The sequence below is a fragment of the Lynx rufus genome, unplaced genomic scaffold (genome assembly GCF_022079265.1).
Source record: "Lynx rufus isolate CCGP_SWC_20201006 ecotype Redwood Valley unplaced genomic scaffold, mLynRuf1.p SCAF_24, whole genome shotgun sequence".
Lineage (NCBI taxonomy): Eukaryota > Metazoa > Chordata > Mammalia > Carnivora > Felidae > Lynx > Lynx rufus.
In genome coordinates this window covers 8,985,968-9,011,707 of record NW_025814839.1, presented here as the reverse complement: position 1 = coordinate 9,011,707, position 25,740 = coordinate 8,985,968, and the positions used below count along the sequence as shown (strand labels likewise).

At 48.2% G+C, this 25,740-nt stretch overlaps 1 protein-coding gene across 1 annotated transcript in view; it reads left to right on the top strand.

The window, feature by feature from the left end:
* The window catches only part of KSR2 (kinase suppressor of ras 2), a 427,363-nt gene that overhangs the window by 195,118 nt on the left and 206,505 nt on the right, over nt 1-25,740 (top strand). The gene's annotated exons all lie outside the window — the stretch shown is intronic.

Here is a 25,740-nt window from a genome sequence, read left to right as displayed (position 1 = left end):
TCATTTGTCCATTCTTTCATTCTGCAGACTCTGTTTTCAGTGTTTATGATGTGTGAGAGATCTGGGGTGCAGAGTGGCAAAAAACCCAGCCTTCCTCTTGCAGAGCTCAGAATTCAGAGGAGAGACAGACTGGAAGCATCAGTTTGTTTATTATTTATTTTTAAGTTTTTATTTAAATTCCAGTTAGTTAACGTGCAGTATGATATTAGTTTCAGGCATACAATAATGTGGCATTTCCATGTAACACCTGGGGCTTATCAGAAGTGCCCTCCTTTTTTTTTTTAAGTTAATTAATTAATTAATTTTGAGAGAGAGAGAGAGAGAGAGAGAATATGCATGGGGGAGGAGCAGAGAGAGAGAGAGTTAGAGAGAGGGAATCCCAAGCAGGCTCCATACGGCCACTGTGGAGCCCAACGCAGGGCTCGAACCCAAGAAATGTGAGATCACGACCTGAGTCCCACATTTAGGCCTTTAATCCTTTTGGGATTTATTTTTGTGTGTAGTGTAAGAAAGTGGTCCAGCGTCATTCTTTTGCATGTTGCTGTCCAGTTTTCTGAACACCCTTTGTTGAAGAGACGGTCTTTTCCTCATTGGTTATTCTTTCCTGCTTCGTCAAAGATTAATTGCCCGTAGAGTTGTAGGTTCATTTCTGGGTTTTCTATTCTGTTCCATTGATCTGTGTCTGTTTTTGTGCCAGTCCCATACTGTTTGATCACTACAGCCAGCTTTCTAATACAACTTGAAGTCTGGGATTGTGTTGCTGCCGGCTTTGTTTTTCTTTTTCAAATTTGCTTTGGCTATCCTGGGTCTTCTGTGGCTCCATACACATTTGGGGATTGTTTGTTCTAGCTCTGTGAAAAATGCTGGTGATATTTTGATAGGGATTGCGTGAAATGTATCAGTTGCTTTGGGTAGTATACACATTTTAACAGTATTTGTTGTTCCGATTCGTGAACGTGGAACGCCTTTCTGCTTCTTGATGTCTTCCGTTTCTTCCATCAGTGTTTTACAGTTTGCAGTGTGCGGGTCTTTTACCTCTTTGGTTAGGTTTATTCCTAGGCATCTAATTGTTTTTGGTGCAGTTGTAAGACCGATTCCTTAATTTCTCTTTCTGCTGCTTCATCATTGGTGTATAGAAACGCAACAGATTCTGTGTGTGGATTTTGTATCCCGTGACTTTACTGAATTCACTTATCAGTTCTAGCAGTTTTGGGGTGGCGTCTTTTGGGTTTCCTATATATAGTATCATGTTATCTGCAAATAGTGAAAGCTTTATTTCTTCCTTGCTGATTTGGATGCCTCTTGGGTTTTTTTTTCTTGTTGTTGTTGTCTGATTGCTGTGGCTAGCATGGAAGCATCAATTTCTTTCTTTCTTTCTTTCTTTCTTTCTTTCTTTCTTTCTTTCTTTCAATTTCATTTTTTATTTTTTATTTTTTAAATGGAAGCATCAATTTCTAATTCAGTAAGGTAAGGTCTAGGGGAGAGGAAGTAACACTAGGGCTGAGGAAGCCGCGATGAGGAGCCCCTAAAACATTCGAGGGAGCCAGGGGCAGCTTCCTAGAGGAGCTGTCATCTCAGACGAGGTGAGAAAACTGTCCCTGTAAGGGCTCAGGTAGTAAATACAGCAGGCTCTGCAGCCCTGTAGCCTGTCTTACATCCACCTAACTCTGCAGCAGTGAAGCAGAAACAGCCATAGGTGGTTTGCCAGTGGATGAGCCTGGTGGTTTTCCAATGAAACTTTGTTTACAAAAACAAGTGGGGGGCCAGATTTGGCCCTGAGGCTGTAGTTTGCCAACCCCTGACCTAAGATGAGACCTGAAGAGTCAGTGGGAGTTGGCCGGGTGAAGAGAGGGAAAGTGTCCACGCAGGACAATAGCAGGTGGAAAGTCCTGGGAGCCAGGACTGGTTGGAGAACTGAAAATAGTTTTGGGACTAGCTGTGTGTGTGTGTGTGTGTGTGTGTGTGTGTGTGTGCGCGCGTGTGCATGTGTGCGTGTGCATGTGTGTGCGTGCGTGTGCGTGTATGTGCGTGTTTTTGTGTGTGTGTGCGCATGTGTGTGTGTGGGGGGGGCATGGGGTAAGGAGGGAGGGGAGGTTTAAGGAAGCGCTCTTGGGCACTTTGGAGTTTGTCCTGGCGGCCGTCAGTAGGGAACCGCTGCAAGGGCTAGGGGCGGCATGACTTGCCATGTATCACTTCCAGGGAGGCGCGTTTTGGCCTCAGGGCCTCAGGCCAGTTGCTCGGAGCCCTTTCTTCCTGTTTCCCATTAATTAATTCTCTCAGGTATGCGGTGTGCCTTCCAGAACACAGGAGAGTGTGGCTCTGGTGACACGGCTGAGCAGAGGTTAACGGGAGACAGTGCCATCTGCTCTGGGTGACTGGTAGCAGATAAGGGAGCCCCTGACCCCCGTCCTAGTGCTGCTTGCTTCCCCACGTGTGTCACCTCCAGTGGCCTCCCAGCCTGTGGCTCCTGATGGGCCCTGCTGGGACTCTGTAATTCAAAATGAACATGGCCAGGGGCTGTCTGGTCGCTAGCAATGAGCTCTCCACCCCCTCCTCCTGTTCCCCTTAGGCTGGAGGTATTTATTAACTTGGGTTAATAGAGGAAGAATAAAAATATGAACAACTCTCTAGGCCTCCAGCCGGGGCTCCCTCCACCATAGGTGGGCTTCCGGAAGCTCCGAGGAGAGCAGGCCAGGTTAGTTTTCTAGAGTGGTGCTTAATATTTTTAGGAGACAGTCACTGAGGTCGTTCCTTGCAGCCTGGCAGTGCTCCAGGATCATGATGCGTACACTGGGGAGGTGGCCCTTCTGTGTCTGTCAGCTGCATCGGTCACTGGGTTAGCAGTTGCCGCCTCACCACCTTGGTCTTTAATCACCGAGTTGGGGTGGGATATACCTGGGGGTGAGGCGAGCTGTGTTGGATGTCATCTCACGGGACCTGGGGTTGGTACCAGCTTTGACTGGACTCTCCAAGAGGTTGTGACTTAAAATGTTTAGTTTTCAGGGAAGATGTGGAGAGATAGGTAAGAGACATGTTCTTCGCTCAGGGAACGAACGGGTTCATTTCCTTACGTCCTCGTGTCGCAGAAACCCTGTGTTTGAGAACCTGACGGTTTTCCAGTCTTCAGGAAGCTTTTTGAATAGCAATCCAGCCCTGCGGCGAAGTTAGTTGGGCTTTGACCTTGTTCTGACAGGTGAACAGAGAGAGGTTCAGGGCGACACTGTTAGCTGTGGTTTCCCTCACGTCGAGCTGACCCCCCACTCCTCTTTGGCTCTGTCTGAATGCTTCTATTATCATGCTACAGTGCAATTAATAATAATAGGAAGAGCTAACATCGATTGTATCTCTACCATGTTACGGGCACTGTGATTTACATGGAGTATCAGCTTGTATCACCCTGTGAGGTAGCTGTTATCAGTAACTCTCCTTTATAGTAAAAGAGACTGAGGTGTAGGCAGATTATAAAACTCACCTAGGATCACGCCTTCTCTCTCAGGGATTGGCAAACAACCACCTGAAGACCCAATCTGCCCCTCTCCCCCCCGCCGCCTGTTTTTGTAAATAAAGTATTATTAGAACACGGTCACACCCATCCATCGACCTATGGTCTGTGGCTGCTTTCACAGTGCAATGGCACATTTGAGTAGTTACAACCCAGAGTATATGCTCGGCACAGCCTAAAATATATGCTATCTAGCCCTTCCAGAAAATGTTTGCAGACTCCTAGCCTTAGCTGAAGTGGCAAATGGGATATAAATCTGACCCACGGGCTGAACTCATGACGATATGTATGGCAGGCTGTCTCTATAGCTGCCGTGCCCATGCCTGTCGTCTGTTCTTCCAGCAGGTTTTAAGTCCCTGTTGTTTTCCAGACTGCTAGCCTGTGAGTTCTTTCAGTCAGACCCTGTCTTACTCATTTCTGTCACTTCTTTACTTAACACAGCATTGGGTACATAGTTAAAGGGTCAGTGAATGTGGATGGATGGGTGTGTGTATGTATGTATGAGTGAATGAGTGGATGGATGGACCGGTGGATTGGTAAGTGGATGAATGTACCCACAGCATTGGGTACATAGTTAAAGGCTCAATGAATGTGGATGGATGGATGGGTGGATGGATGGATGGATGGATGGGTGGACGGGTGGTTGCTCACATGGGTGGGTTGGTAAGTGGATGCATGGATGGATGGATGGACGGATGGATTGGTAAGTGGATGCATGGGTGGATGGATGGATGGATGAATGTATGAACGGATGAGTGGATGGATGGATGGATGGATGGGTGGATGGATGAGTGAATGGGTAGATGGTTGGATGGTTGGATGATTGCCAAGTGGATGGATGGATGTGTGGATGGATGGATAGATGGATGACTTTCTCAGCACCACCCCCCCCCCACTTCATTGGAAGTCATCCCTCCTAACTTAGTCTAGTGTTCTCTCTATTACACAGTGAATATAAGAGAAGCTGTTACAGGGTGGCCCTTTTCCAGTTATGCTCCTTTTTAAAAAAATTTTTTGGGGGCGCCTGGGTGGCTCAGTTGGTTAGATGTCCGACTTTGGCTCAGGTCATGATCTTGCAGTTTATGGGGTCAGGCCCCATGTCGGGCCCTAGCTTGGAGCCTGAAGCCTGCTTTGAATTTTGTGTCTTCCTCTCTCTCTGCCCCTCCCTACTCACAGTCTATCTCTCTCTGTTGAAGATAAATAAACATTTTTTAAAAATTAAAAAAAAATTTTAAGTGTTTATTTATTTTTAAGAGAGACAGAGTGTGAGTGGGGAGGGGCAGAGAGAGAGGGAGACACAGAATCCGAGGCAGGCTCCGGGCTCCGAGCTGTCAGCACAGAGCCTGGTATAGGGCTTGAACCCACGAACCATGAGATCATGACCTGAGCTGAAACCAAGAGTTGGATGCTCAACCCACTAAGTCACCCAGGCGCCCCACAGAGGAAGCGTTCTTTACTGTTTTTTGACACAAGCCTCTTAGAGTTGTCCTTGCCTGGAATTCAGTTTTCTGAGCATTACTAAAACACCATTGTCTCCAAGCGATACTTACCGAGTCACATGGCAAGCACAGTCCTGAGTGTGAATTCATGGGGGCCCTTCCCTAGAGCTGCTGCAAGACATCTGCACGAGAGGGGTACTCTTTTGCTAAGCCAGCCGGGAAGGAAGTCCAGAGAGAGGCAAAACAGCATCACCTTTTTGAAAGGGCTGCGACGAGCCCAGACTCGGCGATGTGCATAGACGTGTTTTTATCAAATGCCAAGGCTCCAGAAAAGCAAGTCCCCGGCAGGGTACTTTTCTATAAGTGAAGGATATAATTGGTGTGCAGTTTGCAACCTAATGTCAAGGGTGCTCCTGACTGCATTTCACAAAAAGATACCAGCAGCTAGTGGGCTCCCGTTCCTGATATGCACGCATCTGTTAAACCACGCAACGTTCTTCCCAATTCCCAGCCGAGGAATTGATGGCATAAAGAGCCCAGGGAAGAAACAGTCTCTGCCCTTGAACTCTGGACTGTCTGGAGACAAAGTTAATGATGTTGGCCTCCCCCCACATTTGCAGCGAGCCTCTGGTGTGGTTCTGCTGTGAGTGGGGCAGCATGGGAGCCTCTGGCCCCTGGCTGCTACTTCTTACCTGAGCCCTGATGTGCCAGCAGCTTGCTCTGGCCGGGTCTGCATATGCAATGAGAGCCTGGTGCTGTGGGGGGCTTGGGTGGGGCAGGGTGAGAGCTGTAGGACTGTCCTCCCCACTTGGAGTGTTTCATGGCCTGGGGGATACACATGGCACATGGGTTGCTCACCAGGCACTGCATTCCCAGTTTTTCCTCAGTTGTCCATTTAGATTTCAAAGAATACTCCTGAAGTGTGGGGCATCTAGGGGCTCTGTGGGAGCCAGAGGGGCCTCTCAGAAGTTAATGTTGCATTCCAGGTTATAATGGACAGCAGCTGGGATGTCCGCCCGGGCCAATTTGCTGTGAGCGGCTGGGCAAACTTGGCCTCCAGTGGAGAATTTGTGAGTTCATTTAGCCATGGTGGCGAGTGCAGGTGTAACAAAATGATAGAACTTGCTGGAACTGTTCAAAGTTTCCAGGGTTCTGCAGTTTGTCTTTTTCTCACGTGACCCCGTGCCTTCTCCCTCTCTTTTCCTTATCTGCCCCTTCTCATTGGGAAAGGGTCACATGCTCCCCCATTTTTTCCCTCTTCTCCTTAGCTTCTTTAAAAAAATTGTTTTTAATGTTTATTTATTTTTGAAGGAGAAAGAGACAGAGCGTGAACAGGGGAGGGGCAGAGAGAGAGGGAGACACAGAATCCGAAGCAGGCTCCAGGCTCTGAGCTGTCAGCACAGAGCCCCACGCAGGGCTCAAGCTCACAAGCCGTGAGATCGTGACCCGAGCCCAAGTCAAATGCTTAACCAGTTGAGCCACTCAGGCACCCCTCTTCTTAGCCTCTTGATTTGCAGTTTCTAAAATTGAGTATTAGTTTGTATACAAATAAAAACAGGCTTTAATTTAAATGAATTTTGGTCTGTGTATATCCCCAGGGACCCACCTCCTCGGTCAACATATAGAACATTTCCTACGCACTCTGGAAAGTTCTCTCATGCCTCTCGTGTCCAATCATCTCCCCACCTTGAAGGCGGCCACCGTTCTGATTTTTATCACATAGTTTAGATCTCGTACAGAACTTCATATAAACGGAATCATGCATCACTTATGCTCTTGCGTCTGGCTTTTTTTCACTCAACAGAATCTTCCTGAGATGAATCCATCTTATTGTATATATGAGTAGTTCATTCCTTTGTATTACTTTATTACTCTATAGCAATAATGTTTCATTGTGTGAATACGCCGGGGGTTTATTTACCCATCCTCCCTGGGATAGTTTCCTGGGATCACTGTAACAACATATCACAAACTTGGTGGCTTAAAAAAACCAGAAATGTATTATCTCACAGTTCTGGAGGCCAGAAGTGCAAAATCAAAGTGTTAACCTTGCTTCTTCTGAGGGATCTGGAGACTGACTTCCTTGCCTTTTCCAGCTTCTGGGGGCTCCCAGCAACCCTTGTTTTTTTGTTTTTTCTTTTTTTTTTTTTTTTTTTTTTTGGCATATAGCTATATTGTTCCAATCTCTGCCTCTTTCTACCTAGGCCTCTTCCCTCTGTACATTCTCTCTTATAAGGATGCCAGTGTTTAGATTTCATGCCCGCCCTAATCCAGCATGAGAGTCTCTTAACTTGATTAGATCTGTAAGGACCCTGTTTGCAAATAAGGTCACATTCACAGGTACTGGGGGGTTAGGACTTCAGGATATCCTTTTGAGGACACAGTTCAGCCTCGTCCACACACATTGATGGACATTTGGAGTGTTTCCAGTCTGGGAGCATTGAGAAGGAATCTGTTACAAACATTCTTTACAAGTTTGTTTGTTTGTTTTTCTTTTTTGGTCAGTATACATTTTTCATTTCTCTTGGGTAAATACCTACCGATAGAATTTCTAGGTCATAGTGTAATAACGTGTTTACCTTTATAAGAAACCGGCAAACTATTTTCCAGAGTGCTTGTACATTTTACAAACCCACCAGAGAAGTCCATGGCTCTGCATCTATGGTTCCCAGCATGGAGCAGTTTTGTCTCTCAGACATTTGGCATTGTCCAGAGATGTTTTTGGTTGTCTTAACTTGGGAGAAGGTGCTAGTAGCATCTAGCACCTGGGGTAGAGACCAAGGATGCTGATAGACATCCTACAATGCATAGAACAGCCCCCACCTTCAGCCTCCAGGAAAGAATTATCCAACCCAGAGGTGCCTGGGGGGAGGGGCATCCGACTTTGGCTTAGGTCATGATCTCACAGTTCATGGGTTTGAACCCCACATCGGGCTCTCTACCATCAGCACAGAGCCCACTTTGGATTCTCTGTCCTCCGCTCTCTCTCCCCCTCCCCTGCTCATGCTTTCTCTCTCTCTCTCACTCTCCAAAATAAACATTAAAAGATTATCCAATCAGAAATATCAATAGAAAGGGGTATCTCATTGTTTTTTAATTTGACTTAATTAATTCATTAATTTGCATTTCCCTGATGACTAAAGATGGTGAATGTCTTTTTGTGGACTTACTAGCCATTTCTCTCTCTCTTTTTATTTATTTATTTATTTTAATATTTTTAATGTTTATTTATTTTTGAGAGAAAGAGAGAGAGAGAGAGCATGAGCAGAGGAGGGCAGAGAGAGAGAGAGAGGAAGACCCAGAATGTGAAGCAGGCTCCAGGCTCCGAGCTGTCAGAACAGAGCTCAATGTGGGGCTTGAACTCACGGTCCGTGAGATCATGACCTGAGCCGAAGTCGGACGCTCAGCTGACTGAGCCACCCAGGTGCCCCTCTCTCTCTCTTTTTAATGATCTGTTCATCTTTTGCCTGTTTATAAATTAGGTTGGTTTTCTTTAAAAAAATTTTTTTATGTGTATTTATTTTTGAGAGAGAGAGAGAGAGAGACAGAGCGTAAGTGGGGGAGGGGCAGAGAGAGAGAGAGACACAGAATCTGAAGCAGGCTCCAGGCTCTGAGCTGTCCGCACAGAGCCCAGCACGGGGCTCAAACCCACAAACCATGAGATCATGACCTGAGCCGAAGTTGGACACTCAACCCACTGAGCCACCCAGGCCCCCCAGATTGTTTTTCTTTTTAATACCATGTTGTAGGTCCTTTGTCAGTGTATGTATTGTAGCTGTTTCCTCTCGGTCTGGAGCTTCTTTTAACACTTTCTCGCGATTATCTTTCAAAGAGGCAAAGTTTTCCATTTTAAATGGAGTCCAATTTATCACATTCTTTTCTTTTATGCTTAGTGCTTTTTATAGCCTAAGAAATCTTTGCAAATCCCAAAGACACCAAGGTACACTCTTATTTTCTTCGAGAAGCTTTATAATTTTAGCTTTTATGATGGGCATATTATCCATATCACGTTAGCTTTTGCATATGGTGTGAGGTAAGGGTCAAGGTTCATTATTTTCCATTCAGACATCCAGTAGTTCCCATCCCGTTTGTTGAAAAGACCACCCACTGCCCATTGAGTTACCTGACACCTTTGTCAGTTATGAATTGGTCATTTATACGTGACTCTGTTTCCGGACCCTGTTCTGTTCTTACACCAGCACCACAACTGTCTTGATTACTGAAGTCTGCCTGGTCTCTTCTCTCCTTGTCTACCCCTTCTGTTTCTCTCTCAACTTCCCTCCTTCCACTGGGTATTTGGGAGAGAAAAACCAAGCTAATTTCCTCTTCTTTCCTGCCTCTTTGCAGTCTGTCTCCCTTTCCATCGCGCGCGCGCGCGTGTGTGTGTGTGTGTGTGTGTGTGTGTGTGTGTTGATTGATTGAGCCAGGAGTAACAAGCTTTAAATGACTGTACCCAACATCCCTGTTCTTGTTAACCAGTGTTCTTATCTTTCGGTCAGCACCTTAGTTCTCACGGTCCCAAGAACCTCATATCTAAACAGATTGGCCAAGTCTTATTCTTCCCCTTGCCTTTGACTCTGTCGACTTCTTGAAATCTCGTCCCCCCCCCCCACCCGCCCCCAAGTCTTCCTGGAATCAATACGAAAAGGTCAGGTTTTTTCTTTCCTAATGAGTGACTCATCAGGCCAGGGCTGGAGACTCACAGCCATCTCTGTAAGGGATCGAAAATGTTTCTTGTCTCTGTTGATTCTCCCATTTATTCCTGGCATGTCCTTGTGCATCTGGGATGATGCCATTGGCTGTGTCCTGGCATTGCAGCCCCCCTGCCTGCTTGACGTGGATCATGGAGCATCTAGCAGCCCAAAACTGCATGGAGGGGAAGTGGGGGGCCAAGACTATTCTTTTTGCTAATGATCCAGAGAAACGATGCTTGTTGGGTAGCTATCAGCAGCAAAACCACCTAAAGTCTCACGACTCTTCAGGACCGAATGGAAAAGTTCTACTGCTCATCACATCACAATTTAGGAAAAGTCCAGTTTTTGTATATGCAAATGATAGATCAGAGCCTGTAGTGATTCCTCGGTATCTGAGGGGTGTTGCTGCTTATGTCCAGGGATAGTTTAAAAGATATACGTTAAATCCTATCTCCAAAACATACTCCGTTTTAAAGAATACATTGAAACCAATAGTCAGAGCAGGCTTTAGAGACAGCTTGAGTCTAAAATACTTAGATAATAAAAATTTAGGATTTCATGGATCTTCAAATGATTAGCTTCCTTAAAGCATATACTAGTATTTCTATGCCAGAAATACGTAATAACCATTCTCTTGTACAACTAGGAAATGAGATACCAGTTCTTTCTTGCAGGCACTCCTGGGGAGCAGGAATGGGCTCTCTTTGCGAACCTATGCCCTCACAAAGTGGAGACCAAAACCTGACCCATCCCCCTGCCTCTTCTTATATAGACTGGGGAGGAGGGGACCATGAGAGGTGGGGTATAGGGCTGACTCTGCCCCCTCTTGTTACCCTTGTGGGAAGGAGTCTGGTCCCAACTCTGGCTCATTGACAGCTCTCTTTAAGAAAGCGGAGTTGGGGCGCCTGGGTGGCGCAGTCGGTTAAGCGTCCGACTTCAGCCAGGTCACGATCTCGCGGTCCGTGAGTTCGAGCCCCGCGTCAGGCTCTGGGCGGATGGCTCGGAGCCTGGAGCCTGTTTCCGATTCTGTGTCTCCCTCTCTCTCTGCCCCTCCCCCGTTCATGCTCTGTCTCTCTCTGTCCCAAAAATAAATAAAAGTGTTGAAAAAAAAAAAAAGAAAGCGGAGTTATTTAGGGGCACCTGTGTGACTCAGTTGGTTAAGTGTCCGTCTTCAACTCAGGTTATGATCTCTCCGTTCCTGAGTTTGAGCCCCGTGTCGGGCTCTGTGCTGACAGCTCAGAGCCTGGAACCTGTTTCAGATTCTGTGTCTCCCTCTCTCTCTCTGTCTCTCTGCCCATCCCCAACTCATGTTCTGTCTCTCTCTCTCAAAAATAAATAAACATTAAAAATACAATTTACAATAAAAAATAAGTGGAGTGATTTACATCTTTCATTTTTAACTTTGGGCCATACCCATAATTCTGGGATAATAGGAGAAATCCTATCTGCTATCATACTGTTACTAGGAACAGTTTCATGCTGACCATATAACCTTTTAGTCTTAACCTATATGTGTGGAAGGATATTACCTAGTGTTTCTTGTCTGCGTTCATATATAGCCCTCATTTATCATAAACATTTCCCCAAGATGTCTACTTCGACTAGAATTTCCATTTATTATTATTATTCTTTTCTAATTTTTTAATGCTTATTTATTTTTGAGAGAGAGAGAGGGGGGGGAGAGAGAGAGAGAGAGACAGTGTGTTGGGGGGGGAGGGGCAGAGAGAGAGGGAGACACAGAATCTGAAACAGGCTCCAGGTTCCGAGCTGTCAGCACAGAGCCCGACGCGGGGCTCGAATCCACAGACTGCGAGATCATGACCTGAGCTGAAGTCGGGTGCTTAGCAGACTGAGACACCCAGGAGCCCCTGTAGTTTCCATTTTTTAGATTGGCACATAGCATTGCATCGTGTGGACACCTGTGGTTCTCAAATGATTCCTCTTTTACTTGGGGGTTTCCACTGATTTCCAGAACTTTAATGTTACATGCAGATAGCAGGTAGCACCGCTGTGAACATCTTGGGCTCATGCATGTAACTCCTTGCTCCCAATGACTTCTTCCCTTTGGAGAAGATTTCCTGGAAGTGGGAGGTGGGGTTGAGTTTGCAAACCTCTTCAGTCTCTGTCAGAGCTTAAATTAGCACCCTCTCGCCCCGCACCCCCTCCCCCTACGAAATGCAGCCAACTTGCAGCTGTGATGGCTCATGGGGACCTATGGGGGGCTATCTGGTCAACACTGCTACGTGTCATCTGCACTACATACACCTCTTCTCTTTCCAGCTGCATATCCTGCCCCTCTCCTTCCCCGCCTGTCTGCTCAGGGACTTTTGCCCACATCCTTCCCTCTGTCTGGATGCCTCTTCTCTGTGCCTGTCCCCCTCTTTCATTCATTCCTGTTTATTCCTTAGATCTCAGATCTGGGCGGAAGTGTCGCTTTCTTCGCGAAATCTCTCCTTTCTTCACCACCTTCAGATGTCAGGCTCCCTTATCACGAACAGTTCTTTTCCCTGATAGCTTTCATCATGATGTGTGCTCAGACATTTATTTGTGTAATAAGCGGCTGATGTTCGAGTCCCTGGTTAGGACTGAGGGTGGAGCTCATCACGGCGTGCCCAGTGAGCCTCTGGCACCTGGGCGTTTGGAGTTTGCTGTATGAAGAATTCCATCTGAGACTGCAGAGCAGGGAGGATGCCAGTCAGGACGTCGGGGATTTTTATCAGTCTTGCCTCTGTCTTGTCTCGCTTTGACCCCTCCTTGGGGATGGAAACAAAATCAGGGCTTTCAAAGTCTGACTTCAGCAGTCTGTAAACACCTTGATATTAGATACAGAAGTGTGGTGCGGATAGGGGTGTTCAGGAGGGGGAGGCAGTAGAGGGTCCACAGCCTTCACCAGATTTTGTAAAGGGTAATGAACCCTCTAGGTGATAATGACCGTCAGCCTGGATGCTTGTTGGCGTGTCTTTGGGACACTCACTCTCTAGCGCTCCTTCCCCCACTCTCTGCCTGAGCTCTGAGTTAGTTGAGAAATAGGACTAAAGGATGATGGAGATGGGGATTGGGCTCAAAATATACCCTTTGCTACTCGGAGAGATTGGACAGTGTGACTTTCATCTGTGGATGTGCAACCTGAGGAGCGGTCACTGCCCGCCCCCCAGAGTGAGCAGAGCCACCCAGTCCCTGGCACTGCCCGATCAGGGAAGGCCTCCTTGGCAGGGGCGAAGCCTGTACTTGTAGAACTTCAGGCCTGGAGGGGGACATGGGCACCTGTACTTCCTGCAGGTGGTTTGCTCCCAATCCGAGCAATGTGGAAGGAGAGGGGTTACGTGTTGCCAGCTCCTCTGCCAGACGTCCAGACTCCGTGTCACTCAGTCACCCTCCCTCCGTGGAAGGACTGATTGGGGGTGCAGAGGGACCCCCTTTCACATGGGAAGAAACGTTAAGGGCGGGAGACACCTATTCCCCGCACGCCCCTCAATAGTGGCCTCAGAAGCCCTTATACTTCTATTCTGAATCTGCCTCTTCCTATAATCACACAAGGCTAAAGCTAGAAAGGACCTTAGAAACATCTTCTTAAAAAAATTTTTTTTACGTTTATTTATTTTTGAGAGGCAGAGAGAGACAGAGTGTGAGCAGGGGAGGGGCAGAGAGAGAGGGAGACACAGAATCCGAAGCAGGCTCCAGGCTCCGAGTTGTCAGCACAGAGCCCGACGTGGGACTCGAACTCATGAACCGCGAGATCATGACCTGAGCCGAAGTCAGATGCTTAACCGACTGAGCCACCCAGGCACCCCTGGATTTTACCTAGACAGTATACCATGCAATAAATTCATGTGCGTTTTGCAGAGCTTGCAAACTCCAGCACTTTGTAGGACCAGTCAGGAACCTCAGATGGATGAAGAGGCTCTGGTATAAGGTGATGAATGGCACTTGACATCCTGCTTCGACTCAAGGAGTCACAATAGGGCACGGTAGAGAGTGGGGCAAACGGGCAAGTTCATGCCCCACCTACAGAAGGCGGTCACTCCTTATCTCCAGTTCACCGTTGCCCTGTAGAATGCAGGTCCTGAATTACTTCCACTTATCACGAGAAGCCAGATTATGGAATTTCTAATGTGGAATTTCTCTATTTGAAAAAAAAAAATGCTGCCAACAAATCCATACGTAAGCCTCGCTAGAGCCAGATAAAATCTGTCTGCTGTCCAGATGTTTACAGTTCACCCCTTTGCGTACTGCATTCGAGCCCCCACAAACCCATTTAATAAGTGCTTTCCATGAAGTCCACCAAAATACAAAGCCCGCTGGGTCCGTTGTTGGGCCATTGGTCAGGAGGTTAGAAGTCCTCTCTTTTAGGGAGATGGTGACACTGTGTCATTACCTTGGACCTTGTCAGTGTCTCAGAGATCAGCACACACCTGAAAGGCCACGCTTTGCCAAGGCTGCTGTTGACATATGTATTCAAGCCCCATGCCAAAGAGGCTAAAAATAGTCTCAGGTGTATGGGTGGCTGTTTTGTTTTAACTGCCTCCAGGCCCTTGACGACTGCCACCTCATTAATCTGCATGATGGGGAGTCTGGCTTGGAGGGCAAAGTTGGGCTTCGAAGTTCACACACTTAATTCTGCCTGGGCCCGTGTGACCCTCAGTCTCCCCATCTACTCATGAGCCAGCCACTCACTAACCTCGTGGACTGGCTGACCAGGTGACCTGGGGCCAGGATTTCAAGGTAAAGGTGGAGGTTTTCTGGGGAGTTTGCTGACCGGAGGTTTCTCTCAAGTAATAAGAGTAAAACCCTGAAGGCCACATTAATTTAAAGTTTGGTTTGGCCAAGCACAGTGTTTCTTCCACGGACAGTGAATAATCAGATTTTAGTAAAATAGTCCCGGAGAAAGTGCCCTTCTCGAGGACCTCTGTGCATTTCCAGTGACCTGAGAAGAGCCTCTTTATACTTAATTCATAATCTAGTTATAAAAGATTCTTAGCAGCTCCTCCAGACAACACTCTGTTAACCCAGAGGGAGTTACTACCTTAATTAAAAGTCATGAAAGTAAATTTATTTTAAAATGCATTATACTTGAACTCTCTTTGCATTAGACAGGATTCTTTTGGTCGTAAGTGATTAAGTCTCAGACTGGCTTTCCCCACACAATGTATTTGTTGGCTTTTGTGACTGCGAACTTCAGAGGGATGACCAGCTTCAGGTATAGTTGGATCTAGGTGCTTAAACAATGTGGAAAGGACTCTGTCTTGATTCTTTCTCCGTGAAAGCTTTGCTTTCCTGTGGTGGTTGGCTTCCCCCAGCTCCAGGCCTCAAATAGTTCCAGGCTTCAGGCTCAGTGGTAAAAGCAAGGTTTTTGAAGGTTCCTACAAAGTCCTGGGATTGGCCTTCACTAAATCAGCTTGGGTTTCGTGCCCATACTTGAAACCACTCCTGTGTCCAGGGAGGTGGAACAAGCTGTTTGGTACAGGTACACACACACCTGTCTGCTCCATACAAACCATGTGGGTGGAGTCCCAGGAAGGAGTGGGTCCTCAAAAGTGAAATGACCCTTCATTATGGGAGCCAAAGGAGAGGAGATAGATGGTAGGGAGACTAGACCAATATAGCTTATCTACATTTTTAAAATAATTAAAGCCTCAACCCCAGGTCAGCCTAAACTGTAAAAGGCTCTCTTGAAGGTATAGTTGGCAATGTGCAGCTGTAAGATAAGAAGTTGTCTGAATTATCGAGTTTTCCGTGGTGCCGTCCTTACTTGAATGATCACCTGAAGTAGAGCGGGAAAGTGGACAATGACTTTGGTCAACTTGAGGAGTCTGACAGTGGGCACGTCTTGCTGAACTCTTCCGTTCTGAAATCCCATCCCGAGGGCTGGGCAGGGAGGGGCAGCGTGTCACTTGAGAGGAAGAACCAATCTTGACTCCAGAAGTTGGACCATGAGGATCCGAAGGCAGGAAAGATAGGAGTTAGGTCATATCCAAGAGGCAGTGAGGGAGGGAAGAACACACTAGGGGAGGTGGAGACAGAGTCCGAAAATCTCATTACAGAAGAGCTTGTGTTAGTGTAGATTTTTTCCCTCGGGCACTTTCATACCCATTATCTTACTTGAGCTGTACCACAACCCGTGTGGTTGGCAGGTCAGAAATCCTTGTACTCGTTTATTGCATAAAGAAACCAAGACCTATTGAGGTTAATTGACTGGATCAGCGTCAAAGAGCTAATTGGTAACAAGTCTGGGAATAGAATCCGAGAAGTTCGAGACCAGTGACACTCAACAGACCTATCACGCAAACCACATATACAACTGCGAATACTGTAGTAGCCGCATTAAAAAAAGGAAAAAGAAACAGCTGAAATTGATTTTAGTAATTTGTTTCATTTTACCCATTAAATCCCAAACTTCATTTCAACATATAACCAATATAAAAGTATTTTATATTTTACATTATTATTTTTTTTTTCAGATTTCAAAATCTGGTGTGGTTCTATATTTCTGGCACATCTCAATTCAGAGTAGCCACGTTTTAAGTGCTCACTAGCTACATGTGGCCGACGGCTGCCATATTGGATGATGCAGCCTGAGCTGTGTTAGGTTGAATGGGTGGAAGCCATACTTTGGAACCCGGCGTTTCTGGGTTCAAACTCACTACTTCGGTTTAGTGACTACCTGAGGAGCATATGTTTTGTGCCAGCTGCTGAGGTTATAATGACAAACGAGAAAGACTTGGTCTCCACCTTCATGGAATTCATATTCTAATGAGGGAGGCTGCCACAACACAAATTCAAAATGAAAGACATAAAATGTTTCAAATTGTCCCCAGCGCTAGGAAAGACACACACAGCGTACTGAGACTGAGAACGATAGGGGGGGTCAGGAAGGTCTCTCTGTGCTACTGAAGCTGAGATCAGAAGGATCACAGGAGTGGCCATACAAAGAGTTAGGGGCGGGGAAGATAGAAGAGGGTATTTTAGGGGCATCTGGGTTTTTCCATCATTTGAGCTTCTGACTTTGGCTCGGGTCACGATCTCATGGTTGGCGAGTTCCAGCCCCACATCGGCTCACTGCTGTCAGCACAAAGCTCACTTTGGGTCCTCTGTTCCCCTCTCTCTGCCTCTTCGCTGCTTGTTTATATAAAAATACATAAACATTAAAAAAAAGAAGAGGGTGTTTTAGTGGGAGAAAAGATACGTGCAAAGGCCCTGAGGCAGGAAAGCAGCTGCATGTTCCGGGAGCTGAATGAAGACCAGTGTGGCCAAAGCTATCTGGAGAATGGCTTGGAGGAGACTCATTTGCCCTGATATCCAGAGTGCTTGACACTTGGTAGATTGTCCATGAATATTTGTTGGTTGGACGGATAGATGGATGGATGAATGGATGGACAGAGGGTACATTCCTTATACGTTGTCTCTGGTTGCTTTGGTGCTAAAATGGCAGAGCTGAGTAGTTGAGTAGAGATTCTATAGCTTACAAAGCCAAAAATATATATCTGGCCCTTTGCTGAAAAAAAGCGTGTTGACTTCTTATTTATAAAATGGGGACAACAGTAAGATTAACTTCTTTTAAGAGTTGTGGGTTGTTTTTTTTTTTTTTAAACATTTCAACGTTTATTTATTTTTGGGACAGAGAGAGACAGAGCATGAACGGGGGAGGGGCAGAGAGAGAGGGAGACACAGAATCGGAAACAGGCTCCAGGCTCTGAGCCATCAGCCCAGAGCCTGACGCGGGGCTCGAACTCACGGGCCGCGAGATCGTGACCTGGCTGAAGTCGGACGTTTAACCGACTGCGCCACCCAGGCGCCCCAAGAGTTGTGGGTTTTAAATTAGAGGAGGATGTGCCTTGTCTGCCCCAGAGACTAGTCTCTGTATACTCTCAACAGAGCTGAGTTTTCTTCCCTGAATTCCCCCCAAATCCTTCTCCGAGCTCCTGGTCCAGTGCTCCCGCGGACCTTTCGTGTTTCTAGGCAGCTGAAATGGGAGATCAAGTTTCCTCTTTGGATACCTCAGTTCTTCCTGCATGTTAACATTTTACTTGTACGGGGCGGGTAGGATGGGGTGGCTGTGGCTCGTAGACCCTGCTGCGGTGACCCTCTTTCGTTGGCACGTGGGCCGACTTAGGGGTTTCGTTAATATTAATTTCGGCCACGCTTCACTTCCGAGGAGCCCAGATTCTTACTGCTCTCAGTGGAGAGAAACTTAGACCAGGCCCCTTAATGAGAACGTCGTGCCTCTCTCGCCACCGTGAAGTTGTGAGCGTGAACACGAATTTAGATGAGAATTTATGTATCCAGGGGCAACGCAGAGAGGCAAGAATCCCCCAGATACCTGCTCGCCACCAGGTGAGTGTTGTCCTGGGCGCTGGGCAAAAAGCTGAGTGCTGGGGAGAGTTTCTAGATTCTCAGGATGAAAGCCGGAAGCCTGGGATTCATGAGGGTGATGGTAAGTGCCCTCCACACCACTGGTGTTTGGGGACTACATCGTTCTTCTGTGTTGGGTGTTTAACAGCTTCCCCACCGGCTACCCACCAGATGCCAGTAGCACGCCCCTCCCCAGGTTGTGACAACAAAAGAGGTCTCCTGACATTGCCCATTGTCCCCCGGAGGGCAAAATCATCCCTTGTTGAGAAGTACCGGTGACGAGGGACCCGTCGGATGTCTGTGTGAGTCCGGAGACAGCTGCTATAGGGCACAGGGCTTAGAGGTCCCCTTGACCGGGGTTTGCTCAGCCAGCTGTGCGACGTTGGGCAGGTCACTTAACCGCTCAGAGCATAGCTCCCGCCTCAGAGGTTGTTGCAGAGATGAAGTGGGATGGGGTCCGTGAAGCGCGCCCACAAAGTAGATTTGTCTGCAGGTGTCGATTTCCTTCTCTCCTGGATGCCCTCCTCCCCTCCTCCTCCTTTTCCCCTTCCTCCCTTCTCCCCGTACTCTGAGAATCCTTCACCCTCTGAGCTGGTCGCTAGGGGCCAGTGGGCACACGCCAGCCTCCAGGTTTCTCCCTGCTCCTCCTCTTGCCTTTCTTCATGAGATTCAGCGTTGGAGGTCACGTGTCAGGGTGAAGAAAAAGTTGAGTTTGATTACTTAAAGTTCCCTTCAGAGAATGGCGCGGTCTTATAATTTGCAGCTGCATGAAAGAGTCCCACCTGGGGCTCCAAAAAGAATAATAGATCAGTGAGATCCGAACCTTAAATCTGCTCGTCCTCCTGGATGGGTGACAGGTATGTGGATGAATATTTAACGATACTGGCTTTGATAATGAAGAGCTGCTACTCCCCCCCCCACCCCCCAGCCCTGTCCCCAAATCAGGAAAGAGAATTCCTCTTCTTCATTCTGGCCCCGTGGATGAATGCGAGAAGCATCAAGTAAAAGATTGGGGAATAATTTGCCCTCCCCAGCCCCCAAACATCACAAGTAATGCTGTGCCGAACTCATTTAGTTCTGCCTTAGAAGCAGTGGGTTGCTGGCTTCCAAGGAGCTCAGACACTTGAAATGAAGTCAGCCTCCGGGAGTAATTTGTGTTTTTGCCTCATTCCCTGGGAGCAGCCCCATCTCGCCCCACTCTAGAAGCCCTTTCTCTGGTACCTGCTCATCAGGGCTTGCAGAAGATGGGAAGGAAGAGAGAGCAAAGAACATAAGTGTGGAGGCTGGACGTGCTTCCCTTTCCTTGTCCTGCCCTGTCCTCCTGTTCCTGTCCCTCACCTTCCCCTGTTTTATCTTTTTAAGTTTATTTATTTTGAGAGAGAGCGAGAGAGTGCGTGTGTGCACGTGGGGGAGGGGCAGAGAGAGAGAATCCCAGGCAGGTTCCGCACTGTCCGTGCAGAGCCCAACGCGGGGCTCGAACTCACGAACCGAGAGATCATGACCTGAGCCAAAGTGGGACGCTTAAGCCACCGACTGAGCCACCCTATCAGACGCCCCACCTTCCCCTATTTTAACATAATGTATTTAAATGTAATGAATCTGTGCTGGTGTAACACGTACAAATTATACGAAATGAAAGCCTCCCTTTCCTCCTGCCCTAATTGTAGTCCCTGAGCAACTGCTTTTAACCCTCTGCGGTGCATTTGGAGGGTAACAGGGAACGTGCCGAAGTCTGTCAGGGTCCCCTGGAGGAACACACCCAGAGGATGTGTGTGTGTAAATCTCTCGATCTCTGTCTCTCTGTCTTTATTATCGTTATCTCTATCCGAGAGATTTTAGGGAATTGACTCATGCAGTCGTTCAGGCTGGTGAGTCCCAAATCTGCACGGCAAGGCAGCAGGCCGACAGTCTCAGCAGGAGCCGATGTTGCAATCTTGGGTCGGGAGGGAGTCTGGAGGCCGAATTCCCTCCCACGTGGCAGGTGCTGTGTTAAGCCCTTTGCCAGCATTGTATCGCTTACTCTCAAGGGTAGAGGTTAAGCTCATTGCCTCATCTTACGGGTGGAAGGAAGGAAGCCCAGGTGGGAGCCGCTTCTGCCGACTCCAGCCAGTGGTGTCTCTGAGGGTGTCTGCTGTGGTGCCCCTGTCTTGTTCCTGGTGGTGGCCTTTGTGGGCACCTTTGTGGTCCTCCCCCCCTTCCCCCCTCCCCAGTCTCACTCTGAGACCCTGTCCCACAGACTTCATCCTTTCTTAGAAGGAAAAGTTGCCCTCACTTCCCAAGGCCTGTCCCCTGGAGAGGAGCTTGGGAGTCTCTCGTGAGTGGAGACGAGATTTTTTTTTTTTTTTTTTTGCCGCCGGGAAGGTAAGGAAGGTTTGGGCTTCTTCCCCGCCGGCTGCCTCTCGCTGAGAAGGAGGAGGATCGAGAGCCCTGGTCACTGCCGACGTGGGGATAAGACACTCACAAACCCAACGGCAGCCTTCTTGTGAGCCTGGGAGGGTTAGAGTGGGTGACTTACACCCCGGCAAGCCTCACGCGTATGCAGCCTGCATGGAAAGGGAGGTGGGTGGTGGGCTGAGCTCTGCCTGCTCCGTGCAGGGCAGGTGGTGGGAGGAGCAGAGAAAGGGTGTGGGTCAGCTGTCAGTGTCCCTCATCCCCATGCCCCCTCGCCACAAGGGGCTCCTCGGGCTTTCTTCCTCACCACAGGATTGCCCACTGGTTTGTATATGACGGGAGGCAGCAAAGGGCATCCCTGCAAGAGCTTAAGGTCATGACAAAGCCAACATCTGTCTTGATTCCATCCACCCGTCAGGTGGCTATTCCCGTTGGCTCACTGACTGCCTCCCAGTCATGATTGTCCTTCTCCACGCCATTCTCCAGAGGGTTCCTGGAGCATTAAGCGCTTCCTGCCTCAGGGCCTTTGCACATGCCTTCTCTCTCCCTGGAGTGCCTTCTCCATCTCCGTCCGCCCCCACTCTTTGCAGGGCTGACTCCTTCTAATCCTTCAGCTGCTTAGGTCTTCCTGACCACCTGATCATCCTCAATCAGCACCCTGGGTGCTTCCTTTATAGCACTTGGAAATGATTTTATGTATTTGATTGTCAGCCTCTCGGCCAACCCATGTCCCAGCTCTCGCAGAGCACAGAGGCAGCAATAGTCTGTAAACAGGTAATTGCTCATAGGATTCTATAAATCCTAAAATAGTGATAAGGGATAGGAAGGGAAATAAAGGGCCCCAGAGGTCAGGAGGATCTGCCTTAGGCGGGACAGTTGAAGAAAGTGTTACAATTGAATGACATTTAAGACAAGCTCTCAAGGACGTGTAGACATTGGCCAAGTACCAGGTGGAGTGGCCTGCCCTACCCAGAGGGGACAGCACGTGCAGAGGTCTGGAGGCAGGAACAGTGTTAGTGTGTTCATGGAAGGAGGGTTGGCATGGATGAAGCATGGTGAGGGGGGAGATGGGTCATGGCGCTAGGGAGGTAGGCCAGGGACAAATCTTGCGTTTGTTAAAAAATGACCAGTGTGATGGTACATCCCATTTTTTCCGCCCTGTTACGTGTTAGGCCCTGAGCTAAAAGCTCCGTACAGCTCCTCTTCTTACAACCACGGGTATGATTATTCTCAGGGTTGAGATGAAGGAACGGAGTCCTCCAGAGGTTAAGGTAACATGCCCAAAGCCCCACCCTGAAACCTGCAGGGGCGGAGTCCCAAGTTCATTTTAAACTTGCTTCTGTCTACGCTGTGTTCCTGTATCAGGTTCCTGTGCCCCAGTCTCCAAGGCCATCTGGGGTACAGGGAAGTGTGAGCACCCCCAGGCTCCCCCGTAATTCACCCCAGGAACCCAGCATCCCCCCCCCCCCCCGCCCCAAAGCCTTCATACACAGGCTTCTTCGTCATGCGCTTGAATGCTCCATTATTTCCATCCCCCCAAATGCTTGGAAACATTCCCATTGCTTGTTAAATAAAAGATGAGAGGCAGATAATGAAATCCAGATGCCCCCGAGGCCCTTGATGTCACCTGCCAGTTTTTCTGTTGGTCATTTTTTTTTTTCTTTAAACAAAACAGAAGCGAGGTTTGATGGTTCGGAGCAAGAGGCCGTATTCAAATGGCATCATTATCTGTCGGGTCTGGCTCGGTTTATTCTCTTGTTTCTCTCCTTGGATGCGGGGCTGGGATTCAATATTCCACGTGCCTTGCAGATGATTTTTCAGATACCTTTCGGATGCCAAGGTCCTATCCAAACCTGCCCCCTTGAGAGGTGGGAGCAAACCTACTCTGTGACCTTTTATTTTCCCCCAAGGGTGAGAACTCGGTATGAACCTAGACTCTCTGTGGTCAGATGAATTTAGTGTCTGTCTCTGCTCCAGGCCAGCGGGCTCTTCATCTGGGTGATTTGCTCCCAGGAGTCACTGGGCAGCGCCTGCAGTCAATTTTGGTTGTCACGATCGGGAAGGGAAATGCTACCAGCATCTCATGGGTAGAGACCAGAGATGCTGCTTGATGTCCTGCAATGCACAGGACAGCCCTTCACAGCGGACAGTTGTCTGGCCCCAAATGTCAACAGCACCGAGTCTGAAAGACCGTCAGATCGTGATTCCTGTCGGAAGCTGTCCCGTCTGCTGCCTTGTCCCCAGTCTGGTGCCTGCACTCTGTAGAAACTCCATAAAAGTTGGTCGAGTCAGTGATCTCACTTGGCTGCTCTCAGCCAGGAGTTTGGGGATAGCTACATCTGCTTCCGCGTCTTTGTGTCCCTTCCTTCCCCATTCCTCTCCAGCACCCCTCAACCACGTGTAATTCCTTGACTTGCTCCTTTCTCCGTGCTCGCTCTTGTCCTTTTCCCCTGGCTAACTCCCATTTTATTCTTTAACACTCAAGCTAGATGTCACCTCCTCCGGGAAGCCTTCCTTGACTTCCCCAGGTGTGCCGGCATTCCTCCTCCGAACCCTATCACACTTTCTGCCCACCCAGTCGTAGTGCTCGTCACCATGTGAAATCCATCAGGTTGTGGATAGATGCAGCCCCGTGCCTCCCCAGTGGCCCATCTGTATCGTAACCTGACCCGGCTTCCTATTCCTGATGACCGTCGTCCCCTCAGAGTTCTTCCTAAGGGGCAAAAAAAATCACATAGAGATTCAGAACGGACATTTTAGGAGTTGGGAGCTGTGTTGGCCGCCATAACAAATGCCCACAAAGTGCGTGGTTTAAATAACAGACATTGATTCTCTCACAGTTCAGGAGGCTGGGAGTCCAAAAGCAAGATGGCTTCAAGGTTACTTCCTTCTGCAGGCCCTGAGTGAGAATCCATCACATGCCTGTCTCCTGGCTTCTGGTGGTTGCTGGCAATCCTTGAGGTCCCTCGACTTGTAAACACATCACTCACATCTTTCCCTCCACTTTCCCCTGGCTGTGTCCCCTCTGTGTATCTCAGATCTTCCTCTTCTTCCTCTTTATTTTTAACATTTTTAAAAAGTTTGTTTATTTATTTTGAAGGAGAGAGAGAGAGAGCACGTATGTGCACATGCAAACAGGGGAGGGGCAGAGAGAGAGAGAGGGAGAGAGAGAATCCCAAACAGGCTCTGTCTCAGGGCACAGAGCTTGATGTGGGGGCTCGATCCCATGAACCATGAGATCATGACCTGAGCTGAAATCAAGAGTCAGATACTTAACCGACTGAGCCACCCAGGCACCTCTCTTCCTCTTTAAAGACACCAGTCAGTCATTGGATTTGGGGCCCACCCTAAATCCAGAGTGATCTCCTCTTGAGATCCTTAACTTAATCATATCTGCAAAAAGCTTATTTCCAAATCAGGTCCCATTCACAGGTACTGGGGGTTGGGACCCAGACATATCTTTTTGAGGGACACAGTTCAACCCACTATAGATGCTTGAGGTCAAGTCAACTTGCTACCAACTAGCCCAATGATCTTAGACAAGGTACTTGACCCCTTGGAGTCCCCACTGGGTCACAAGCCGATAAAACATAACGAGCATGTAGCCCAGTGATCATTAGATGGGCAGGGGAGGTTCCTTGAGAAACAGCCTCTGAGATGGAAAATAGGGAACATGACATTTATTAGGAAGTGCTCTTGGGATCAACACCTGGGGAAGAAAAGGTTGGAAAGCAAGATGGATGGGGGAGGCAGAATAATGCCCCCGCAAAGATGTCCACATCCTGGAGGGTGTGAATAGGCTACTCTTACGTGGTCAGAGGACTTGGTCAGATGTGATTGAGACTCTTGTGATGGGGAGACTATAAGGACATGGGTCCTTGTAAGAGGAAGGTAGGGGGAGGAGAGTCATAAGTGTGACCACAGAAGCAGAGGCCGGAGCGATGTACTCTGAGGGTGGAGGGAGGGGTCATGAGCCAAGAGACACAGGCAGCCTCTAGAAGCCGGAATTGATTTTAGTCCTGTGAGACCTAAAGCACACGTCTGACTTCCAGGACTGCACGACAGCACATCTTGTTGTTTAAAGCCATTAAGGTTGTGGTCATTGTTACAGCAGCAACAGAAACGGGGTGGTGGTGGACAGGAGCGGACAGGAGCCTCAGCAGAGGTCCTAGGCAGCCCTACAGGGAGGTTGGTGCTGGAGTGCGCTCCACGTTGGAGCGATCGATCCGTCTTCAGGTGTGGCCTGACCCCTGAAGGAGGTTCAAGTTTTAGCACAGCTACTCAGCAGCTGAGCAAGCCCCCTGATCCATAGAAAGGAGGGGAAATCCCAGCTCCTACTTCCCTGTTCTCGAGAGGATCCCGTGAGAGAAGGCACAGAGAGCGGGGCATCGGAATCAATGGGAGAATGGAGTCCTGGCTTGAGTTTTCAATTACTATTGATTTAACACCCGACAGTAGGTTCACGGAGATTTGACTGAAGCCGTAGACCACTGTTTCCTAAAGGAATGGTTTGGTTTGTTTTGTTTTGTTTTGCCAAGGTGTAGTACCACCAGAAGTTCTCAAAATTGGTTTGTGGCCAAGTTAGTTTTGAAAATTCTGGGGGCCATCTCCTTGTGTAACGATTTGGTGCACAAATATGTGGATTAAAGGCCCTGATGAGGCCTGCAAGTAAAGAGGCCCATTTCACTGCACTTAAACTAGGAAGTTCTCAGACTCATTTGCCTTGGGGACCTTTTTATTTATACAATAACTAACCAGATCTATTGGAACTAGTGTTCTGAGGAGCCTCCTGGGGGAAATACTGCCGGAGATCATTGATCCGGAGTGACTTGGGCTTAGGAACATTTGTGGCCTGTTACCAGCCCTCCCCAGATGGTCACTCCTTGTTGCTGGTTTTAGAGCCAGAATCCCAGTTGCAGTTGGTGGGTGACTGTGGGACCAGTCAGGTGACTCTGTTGTCCTCACCTCTTACTATTCATACCATGCTTTTTGTATACGATGCAACCAGGGCTCAGAGAGGCCAAGGCACTAACTAGCTCAGGGTCACATAGCTAGGAGGGGGTACAGCTCAGCTTTGAACCGTGGCTGTCCAAGATTACAAATAACCCTCCTATTCACTTTATGTTTTTAACAACTTTATCGAAATAATACTCTCATGCCATCCAGTTCACCTGTTTATAAACTGTGCAATTCAGTAGTTTTTAGTATCGTCACAGTGTTGTGTAACCATCATCACCATCTGATATCAGGACATTTGTGTCACCCTGAAAATAAACTCTGTGCCCGTGAGCAGTCGCTCCTTACCGTAGGAGTCCCTGCAGGCTCCCGGCCACCTCCCCAGTGCTGCCCCTGACAACCATTAATC